Source organism: Tenrec ecaudatus, chromosome 3 (genome assembly GCF_050624435.1).
Source record: "Tenrec ecaudatus isolate mTenEca1 chromosome 3, mTenEca1.hap1, whole genome shotgun sequence".
Lineage (NCBI taxonomy): Eukaryota > Metazoa > Chordata > Mammalia > Afrosoricida > Tenrecidae > Tenrec > Tenrec ecaudatus.
In genome coordinates, this window is record NC_134532.1 from 194,970,905 (window position 1) to 194,982,231 (window position 11,327).

General features: G+C 45.4%; 1 pseudogene; it reads left to right on the top strand.

Moving 5' to 3' along the window:
• The first annotated feature begins 2,147 nt into the window (after positions 1-2,147).
• Positions 2,148-2,983, top strand: LOC142442493 (small ribosomal subunit protein uS2 pseudogene; annotated as a pseudogene).
• Positions 2,984-11,327: the final 8,344 nt, after the last annotated feature.

Below are 11,327 nucleotides of genomic sequence, written 5' to 3' on the forward strand. Positions count from 1 at the left end.
AAGATCATATATGTATAATAATTTCTATATATACAGAAAAGGTAACTCATTCCCACTGAGTTACTGCTGACTCATAGTGACACCCTTGTGGGTTTCTGAAATTATAACTGTTTACAAGAGTAGAAAGCCAAGACTTTCTCCCATGGTTTTGAACTGCCAACCATGCAAATTGCAACCCAACATATAACCTATATACTATCATAACTTCATATATATATATATGAAAAAATATTATCATGGCTACACAGTCACACATTAGATTCATATTTCTGTTAGGTGCTATCAAGGCAGTTCTGATACACTGAGAGTGTGGGTCTGTATACAACAAAGCAAAACACACCTGGTCATGTGCTACCCTCACCACTCTTGAGATACTGGAGCCCATTTTTGCGGGCACTATATCAGTCCATCTAATCAAGAGCCTTTTTCTATGTTGCTGTGCCTCCACATTACCATACATGGTGTTGTTCCCCAGGGACTAGTTTCTCCTGATAACATGTTCAAAGTATGTTAGATGTGGTCTCAGCAATCATGCCTCTATGGAGCATTCTGATTGTACTTCTTCCAAAACAGATGTCTGTATTCCTTTGGCAGTCTGTGGTACATTCAGTGTTCTTCACCAACAACATACATTGATATTTCTTTGGTCTTCCTTATTTAATGTGTACATTTCACATGCCTATGAGGTGATTGAAAATACAATAGCTTGGGTCAGGCACACTTTAGTCCTCAAAATAACGTCCCTACTTTTCAACACATTTAAGATGTCTTGTTCAGCAGATTGACCCAGTTCAGCACTTTGTTTGATTTCTTAACTGCTGCCAACATGGGCATGGATTATAGATCCTAACAAGATGAAATCCTTTTGATTTGAAAGATGAAACACTTCAATCTTTTCTCTTTTATCACAATGTTACCTATTGTCCAGTTGTGAGTATTTTGGTTTCTTTTCACTGAGTTTTAATCAATAGTGATGTCTGTAATCCTTAATCTTCATCAGCAAGTGTTTGAAGCCCTCCTCACATTCAGCAAACAAATGCCTCATAATCCACCACCCCCCCCTAAAAGAAAGAAAAACGAACAACCAGAACCCTCTCAGACCCAATGGAGTACTCTGAAGAAGAGGTCATGGGTTGCCATAAAAAAAGAAGAATTGTATTTGATGCCTTGAAAAAATGTGGGAAATACTCATGAGGACAATAGAAGGAACTGAAAAACTAGATAGCATACACCAAGATAGGTACTAAACCAAGGTAGATACTAAACAATAAACAAAAATATAAAGGATTTAGACAACATGGTAAAAATGTGAGGAATAGATTGAAAGAAAACAAGAATGAATCCATAGCTTGATGCCAATTACTCTGACTACAACTGTTGAGAGACACAAACAGCATGAACAGCAATGGAACCAGAAGGAATCCTGAGCATGATGTGCTACACTATCAAGAGAACCACCTTGCGTCTTATCAATATCCAAAAGCAAGGAGAGATTTTTTTTAATCTACAGAGAAAATTGTAAAAAAAAAATCATGGAAAAAATGTTCCCAACAGTATAAAGGAGGAAAAAAATATCTATTAAAGAAGTTTAGAGAATGCTAAGTAGGATAGATCCCAAAAGAAAACAGCACAGCAAATTATAGTCAGACTATCCAATTCAAAAAAAAGAAGAAAATTCTCAGAGCAGGTAAATTCTCAGTGCAATAATGTACTACAAAGAAAATTGGTAAGCAGGAGCTATGACTTCTCAGCAGATGCAATGCAGGGAACAAAACAATGGAGTGATTATACGTAGATAGATATTTCTGTAATTAAAAAACTCATCCAATTATCTAATATACAACAAATTTTAAGTTACTTACAGACCAGGAAAAATTAAGCGTTCATAAAAGTAGGTTCGACACTATTTTTAAAAAATAGTAAAGGTATCACTATGGAGAGAGAATCAACAACAGCAAACAATCCTGAAAGTAACACGTGCACAATAATAAAGCCTCTGAATGTAAATGTATTAAACGCATCAGTCAAAAGAAAGAGAGTAGCAAACTAGATGTAAATGCAAGACCCTTTTTCGCGCTACCCAGACCAGGGTTCTCACGCCATTGTCCTGGTTCGCGTCGTAATTTAAAAGGGAAACTTAACCACGGTCTGGAGCCGTTGACGTCCTGCAGCTGAAGGAGACAGATGTCCTCAAGTTCCTGGCTGCAGGAACCCATTTAGGTGGCGCCATCCTTGACTGCCAAAGGGAACAGTCCATCTACAAAAGGACAAGCGATGGCATCTCCATCATATACCTGAAGAGGACCTGGGAGAAGCTTCTGTTGGCTGCTCATGCCGCTCTTGCGATTGGCAATCCTGCTGACGTCAGTGCCCTATCTTCCAGAAATACAGCAGTCCCTATCTTCCAGAAATACAGCAGTGGGCTGTGCTGACGTTGGCTGCTACCACTGGAGCTACTCCAATTGCTGGGCGCTTCGCTCCAGGAACCTTCACTAACCAGATGCAGGCTGCCTTCCGTAGTCACGGGTCCGTAGTCACGGCTGACCACCAGCCCCTCACAGAGAACTCTTACGTTACCTTGGCCCCCATTGCTCTGTGTCACACAGAGTTTCCTCTGCGCCAAGTGGACATTGCCTTCCCATGGAACTACAAGGGAGCTCACTCAGTGGGCCTGATGTAGTGGCTGCTGCCCCCAGGAAGTTTTGTGCATGCGGGCACTATCTCCCAGGGGCACTGTGGAAGGTCCTGCCTGACCTCTGCTTCTACAGAGACCCAGCAAGAGTTTCAGGGTGAATGGACTGCTCCTGCTCCCAAGTTCACAGCGGCTCAGCCCAAGGGGGCCGCCTGGTCTGAAGGCTTTTGGGTGCCCTCAGTGCCAATCCAGCGGCTCCCCACTGAAGCCTGGAGCACTCAGCCTGCCACTGAACACTGGTCTGTAGCCTCCACCGCTCAGGCCACTGAGTGGATACGAACAACCAAATAAGGTTGGTGGAATATAAAGACAAATTTCTATTAAAAACAAACAAACAACAAACCCATGCATATGCTGTCTACAAGAGACACACTTTAAACAAAAATAATTAATGAAAAATTAAAGGGTGGACCAAATTTATGACACCCATGGAAATAACAACAAAAAACCAGGAGTGGAGAATTTAATCACTGATAATAGACTTAAAGGCAAATAACATAAGGGACAAGAATAAATTCTACAAATGACTAAAAGAAGACTAGACAAGAAGACATACCATAATAAAATATATACTCTCAACAACGAATCTTTAAAGTATATCTGTCAAATTATATCTACATAGAGTTGAAGAGAGATAGAAAAGTAGGGATAGCTGCTCCGCTTGCAGAAGGATGTGCAGTCAGGGCTTGCTGTTCACAGTTAAAAAATCGAAAGGAAGGGGAGGTCGGGGAAGATGGCCGACAGGGACACCCGCATACTCTGAGAGCTCCTCCAAACAAAGCGGGATTGGCGACCAGGTAGCTGAATAGTAAGAGTCTGGTGAGTGAAATATCCCCCCTGGGACAGCACCCCAGTCCTACCCCACGTATTTGTCCGGAGCAGGGGTCTAGGTGAAAGAGGACCGGACTCGTGGGACGTCTCTGGCCACTAAGCTGCCGTGAGCTCACTGGCGACCGGCTTAGGCTCCATCCCCAAACCGGACGCCAGCCCAGAGCCGATTGCCTGCCCTGCCTACTCCAGCGGCCCACTCCCCACTCCCCATACGCGGATCTCCACTGGGAGAGAAGCTTTCCTCTCCCGCAGTTCCCCTCTCCCCGCAGGGCAGCGATCTGCCCTCGGGCCCACGTCCCTCCCTCCATTCATCCAAGCTCAGGGGAGCGGACCCGCAGGTTGTCCCCCACGGGGGACCATCCACCCGCACCGCTGCCGCGGACCTCTCCACCTGCCCTCCGTGCGCCGGCCTCCCACCCCCGCCCGCCCCCGCCAGCCCCTGGCAGCCTAGCGCCAGCTCCACTCCTGGTGGGGACCCTGCGCTGAGCACTTCCCGCCAAAAGGAGCCATAGCCCAACCCGCGCCTGTCCCGGACCCTGAGCTTCCGCGGAGTGCCGAGCGCCGCGCCCCGCGCTGCTGAGTCTGCCCACCAAGGGCCCCCCCCTGCGCAAGGCACAAGAGTAGGTGCCCTCCCCAGGGTGCTGCGGGAACCCCGGCGGCCGTGACTCTGAGCCTGAGCAGAGGAAGGGCGCCATTGCCCCCTGCGGTTTCGCGCCAAGCCTCCTTTGCCGGCGCCATTACCCCCTGCGGTTTCACGCCAAAAGGGCGGAGAGCGAACACCATTGTTCCCCGCAGTGTCCCGCAGCTGCCTGCACAGCTATCCAAGGGGCCTCCCCGCTCACAGCCCGGGCAGATCAAACACTCCACCTGCAGTGGAGCCTGGGTCTCGGCTTTGCAGTCCCTGAGGAGCCGTCAGTGAGCTCCAGCCAGCTCTCACCACCTGGGGCCCTGTTGGGTCCCCAGTGCCAGCCCTAAGCCTGCCACAGCCCGCCCCAGCCACCCCAGGAGACGGGACAGTGGCCCGAGCCTCCACACAATAAGGTTACTCCTGTCTCCCAGAAGCATGGGGCCTATTAAAGGATCAAGGAAAAATCAACAGACCACATCACTCCCAACAAAAAAATCAGAAAAACGAGGCACTTTAACAGACCTAACGTCACTCATAGAAGAAACAGATATAGATCAGCCACAAAAGGAAATCTTCAGAACTCTGCTTGCAGTAATACAGGAGCTAAGAGAAGAAAACCAAATTAAGGATGCAACGATAGAAGGGATGAAATGCACAATAGAGGGGATGAAGTCCACAATAGAGGGGATGAATACTATCCACCAAAAGGAACTGCAGAAACTAACAGAGGAGGTAGCAGAGGCCACACAAAAGGTCACAGAAGCTATATCTAGGCTTGAGGAGGCTGAGAACCGTATCAGTGAACTCGAGGACGCTCAAACCAAACGAAGCAAGCGAGAAAAACAATCAGATAGGAAAATTAAAGAAACAGAAGACAGCCTGAGATCAATGACAGATGCTATGAAGAAGAATAATATTCGAATAATCGGTCTACCGGAACACAACATAACACACAAATCGACCGCCAAGATAGCAAAGGAATTCCTGGAAGAAAATTTCCCCAACCTAACAAAGGAGAATCCGACTCTCATACAGGAAGCAGAGAGGACGCCGGCTAAGCTAAACACCAAGAAGAACACGCCAAGGCATATAATTGTAAAATTATCCAACTTAGAGGAAAAAGAGAAAATTCTACGAGCATCAAGAGAAAGGAAGACAGTCACATACAAAGGAGCGCAGGTAAGGGTATGCTCAGACTTATCAGCTGAAACCATGAAGAGGAGGAGAGAATGGAGCAGCATCTTCCAAAAACTGAAAGATGAAAATGCCTCCCCCAGAATCCTATACCCTGCCAAGTTATCCATTAAGATAGAGGGTAAGATAAGGGTCTTCCAGGACAAGGAAGAACTCAAAAAATATACTGCAAGTCACCCGACCCTGCAGAACATACTGGCTGACTCACTATGGCCAGAAGATCAAGCTCCAACTAGAACCACCAGGAGACCACCATATAGCCCATCTCCATCTAGAAGCCAACATGCCAGCAACACGTACCAGGACAACACGGTCTCAGATGGAAAAGAGGACAGGATAGAAACCCTCCACTCAAACGCAGTACACTGATATGAAGGAAGATAGGCAAAGACCCAAAACACAAAACAGAATATGGCAACCATGAAGCCAGAGATTGTAATAATCACTTTGAATACAAATGGGCTCAATTCATATGTTAAAAGAAAGAGGCTGGAGGATTGGATTAGAAAACATAACCCATCAATCTGCTGCCTGCAAGAGACACACCTTAAGCAAGCAGACAAGCATATGCTGAGAATAAAGGGCTGGCAGAAAGTTTACCAAGCAAATGGTAACTCCAAGAAGGCAGGAGTGGCTATCTTAATCTCCGACAAAATGGATCTCAAGATCCAAAACATAAAAAGAGACAAAGAGGGACATTACATAATGCTCAAAGGCTCAGTAAACCAGGAAGCAATAAGCATACTGAATATTTACGCACCTAATAATGGTGCGGCAAATTTCGTCAAACAAACTATTAAAAAAATGACAGAAGAAATCACGGAAACAACAATAATAGTGGGGGACTTCAACACTCCACTATCAGAGAAAGACAGGTCACAGGGAAAGAAGCTCAGCAAAGAGGCCAGAGAGCTAAACAATGTAATTAGGCAACAGGGCCTGATAGACATCTATAGAGCCTTTCATCCAAAAGCAAAAGGTTTCACATTCTTCTCCAATCCACACGGATCTTTCTCAAGAATAGATCACATGCTGGGGCACAAGGCCAGCCTGAGTAAATTCAAACACATAGATATTATCCAGACGTCTTTCTCAGACCACCATGCCATAAAGCTGGAGATTAATAGAAGGGCACCCAGAAAAGCAAGGGCCACCAATTGGAGAATAAACAACGATCTCCTGCGACATGAATGGGTTAAGGTCCAGATCAGAGAGGATATCAGGAAATTTCTAGAAACTAATGAGAACGAGCATACAACATATCAAAACTTATGGGACACTGCAAAGGCAGTTATCAGAGGTAGCTTGATATCACTGAATGCATACATGAAAAAAGAAGAAAGGCGTATGACAGATATGTTAACACAAAACCTCCAACAACTAGAACAGAGTCAACAGAACTACCCCTCCAATAGCAAGAGAAAAGAAATAATAAAAATCAGGGCGGAGTTAAACCAGTGGGAAGACAAAAGAACAATGCAAAGGATTAACGCAACTAGAAGCTGGTTTTATGAACGAATTAATAAAATTGACACTCCCCTGGCAAAGCTTACCAAAGATAGAAAGGAACAATCATCAATAGCCAGGATGAGGGATGAATCGGGGGCAATAACAACAGACCCCAATGAGATAAAAAGGATAATCACAAAGTACTATGAAGGTTTGTATTCTAATGAATTCAGAAACCTGGAAGACATGGATAAATATTTAGAAAAACAATCTATCCCTAGATTATCTGAGACAGAGATCAAGAACCTCAACAAACCCATAGCGAAGGAAGAAATAGAGAGTGTCATCAAAAACCTACCAAGGAAAAAGGCCCCAGGGCCAGATGGCTACACAGCAGAATTTTACCAAACATTCAGGGAAGAGCTGACACCGATCCTCCACAAAGTATTCCAGAACATAGAAAAGAACGGCAAGCTCCCAAACTCATTTTACGAAGCCAGCATTACATTGATACCCAAACAGGGAAAAGACCCCACAAGTGTAGAGAATTATAGACCAATATCTCTAATGAACATAGATGCAAAAATCCTTAACAAAATATTGGCCAATAGAATACAAAGGAACATCAAACATATCATTCACCACGACCAAGTAGGATTCATCCCAGCGATGCAGGGATGGTTTAACATCCGAAAATCCATCAATATCATACACCACATCGAGAAGAAAAAGGATAAAAACCATATGATAATATCCATAGATGCAGAAAAAGCATTTGACAACATCCAGCATCCATTCCTAATCAAAACACTCATGAAGATAGGATTGGAAGGTAAGTTCCTCAAGCTCATACAAGCTATCTATGAAAGACCAACAGCCAACATCATAGTCAATGGAGAAAAGACAAGAACAATACCACTGAAAAAGGGTATAAGACAAGGATGCCCCCTGTCCCCTCTTCTATTCAATATCGTTTTGGAGGTCCTGGCTAACAACATAAGACAGCGGAAGGACATCAAAGGGATCCAGTTGGGAGAGGAGGAGGTGAAACTATCGTTATTTGCAGATGACATGATCTTATACATTGAAGACCCCCAAAACTCCACAGTTGGAATACTTACAGCAATAGAGGAATACGGAAGGGTAGCAGGATACAAGATCAATAAACAGAAGTCAGTAGGGTTTCTATACACATCGGACAGGGCCATGGAAGAGGCGATTAAGAGGGAAGTACCCTTCACAGTAGCCAAGAACAAACTGAAATACCTAGGAATATACTTAACAAAAAATACTAAAGACCTATATAAGCATAATTATAAAACCCTATTACAGGAAACCAAAAGTGACCTTCACAAATGGATGAAGCTCCCCTGCTCATGGTTAGGTAGGCTGAACATAGTAAAGATGACAGTTCTTCCTAAAGCACTCTACAAGTTCAATGCTATACCAATCCAATTACCATCAACCTTCTTCAAAGAATTGGAAAAACTGACCACCAACTTCATATGGAGAGGGAAGAAACCCAGAATTAGCAGAGAACTCCTCAAGAAGAAGGACACAATTGGAGGACTCGCCCCACCTGATTTTAATGCCTACTACACAGCTACAGTGGTCAAAACAGCATGGTACTGGCACAATGATAGACACTCAGACCAGTGGAAAAGAATAGAAAGCCCAGGAGTAAAATCATCAGCATATAGACAACTGATCTTCGACAAGGGTCCCAAAAACGTCAAGTGGGAAGCAGATGCCCTCTTTAATAAGTGGTGCTGGAAACAATGGATATCCACATGTAGAAAGTTGAAACAAGACGCCTACCTCACCCCATGCACAAGAATACACTCAAGGTGGATCACAGATCTAGAAGTCAAACCCCAAACCATCAGGACCATTAAGGAGGGAATCGGGACTAATCTCAGAGCACTGGCCCAGGGAGCACATAGGCTCACTGCAACAGGGAAGGGGACACACACAGGTGATCTGGAAATCGACAAATGGGATCTAATAAGAATAAAACACCTGTGCACCTCGAAAGACTTTGCCAAGAGGGTGACAAGGCAACCCACAGACTGGGAGAAGATTTTTAGTAATGACATGTCAGACAAAGGGCTCATTACTAAAATCTACAACACCATCATGAGCTGCAAAAAGAGGAAAACAGTTAACCCCCTAAGGAAGTGGGCAAAAGGAATGAGAAGAACTTTCACTAGAGAGGAGATCAATATGGCCAATAAATATATGAGAAAGTGCTCGAAGTCCCTTGCCATAAGAGAAATGCAAATCAAAACAACCATGAGATACCACCTAACACCCCTGAGGCTAGCCCAGATCAGTAAATCAGAGAGCAACAAGTGTTGGAGGGGCTGTGGTGAAATAGGAACCCTCCTCCACTGCTGGTGGTCGTGCAGATTTGTACAGACACTGTGGAAAGCAATCTGGCGATACCTAAAGAAAATGGAAATTGATCTACCTTACGACCCAGCCATCCCTCTACTGGGCATATACCCGGTTGAAGCAGCAAATAAAACACGACCAGTCATATGCGCTCCAATGTTTATTGCGGCACAATTCACAATAGCAAAGACTTGGAAACAGCCTAAGTTTCCATCGATAGACGAGTGGATTAGCAAACTTTGGCACATACACACAATGGAGTATTATGCAGCACTAAAAAGCACCGATGAGCACATGAAACACGTTATTTCATGGGAAGAGCTGGAAGGAATTATGCTAAGCGAGGTAAGTGAGTCCCAAAGGGACAGGTACAACATGAGTCCTCTGAGGTAAGTACAATCAGCATGACAGAAATGGGGCATTAATCCACCCAAGGGGAGGGTATGGCTTATATCTCCACAGGGAAAGTGGGACCAGACTTCAACCCAGTGTCGCAAGGTGTGAATGCAATATCCCGGCGTGGAGGACGGAACCGGTGGAGAGGCCTGGGAGGCAGGCCCCAGCACCATAAATTAAGTGGATTCCTGCCCCTCCCCCGAAAAGAACTTGTTCCAAAGGACGACATTGACCCTGCAGCTATGGGAGATGGACATATTTGATCAGAGCACACGGGAGCAGATGAAGGGGCAGGAGGAGAGAGTGGAGCACAGCCTGGCCCACCAGGCCGTGATGATGATGTTCCTGAGTAGAGCAGCCAGTCCACAGAGAGAACAACATGGCTGGCCCTACTATGAGACATGATGCCCCTCAGTGACTAAGGGCGATACAGGGGACAGCACCGGAGACACAGTGTGGGAATTGCACCTGACCTGATCCCACCACACCGAGGCAATGCACTGGGGGAATGCAGCGGAACAGCAAGGGAATGGAGTGGCAAGGTCCCCAGGGAATGCTGAAAGCGGACTTTGGGGCCAGGGCGTGGTGCCCCAACAGACTGGACTGGAAAACGCTCCTAAGGGCCAGCAAAGATCCCTGAACTAACTACAAGCTTTTCTCTTGTGAACTGTTTTGTTCTGTTCTTTTTCAGTGGTTTGTTTTGGTTGTTTTGTTGTCTGGTTGTATACTGTTGCTTTGTGTTCCTCTGTCTAGTTTTCGTGCATGTTAGTGACTCCACAGGTCTGTCTGAATAGGACAGGCTGGATGAACTATCTGGATGAAAAACAACGGGACCGACAGTTCCGGGGGGACTTGGGGTGGGGGGTAGGGGGGGTAAGGAAGTGGTGTTAACAAACCCAGGGACAAGGGAAAAACATGGGACCCCAAAGGGTAGAGAAGGGGGAGTGGCAGGCCTGGTGGGAAATGATCAAGGGTAAGGTTGCTTAGAGAAGAGGTATACTCTAGCCTAGGTGGCAATGAAGCATGGTAGTAGGGCAGGAGGAAGGTCAAGGGAGATGGAGGAAAGAGCTAGGAGTCAAAGGGCATTCATGGAGGTCTAGACAAAGACATGTACATGCAAATATATATAGGAGGTTGGGGAAATAGATCTTTGTGTCTATATTTATAGGTCAAGTATTAAGGTGGCGGAAGGACCTTGGGCCTCTACTCAAACACTCCCTCTATGCATGAATACCTTCTTTTATTAAATTGGAACTCTATGATGCTCACTCTCCCGACACAACAGCTGGAGCCAAAATGGGTGAACAAGTAAATGTGGTGAAGAAAGCTGATGGTGCCCGGCTATCAAAAGAGATAGTGACTGGGGTCTTAAAGGCTTGAAGATAAACAAGCGGCCATCTAGCTCAGAAGCAACAAAGTCAACATGGAAGAACACACCAGCCTGTGTGATCGAGTGGTCCCAAAGGGATCAGTTACCAGGCATCAAAGAACAAAAAATCATATCATTGACTGCACACCTCCATGATAGGATCGCTGAAGACAAATGGGTGCACAAGCAAATGTGGTGAAGAAAGCTGATGGTGCCCGGCTATCAAAAGAGATAGTGTTTGGGGTCTTAAAGGCTTGAAGGTGAACAAGCGGCCATCTCGCTCAGAAACAAATAAGCCCACATGGAAGAAGCACACCGGCCAGTGCGATCACGAGGTGCCCAAGGGACCAGATATAAGGCATCATGCAAAAAAA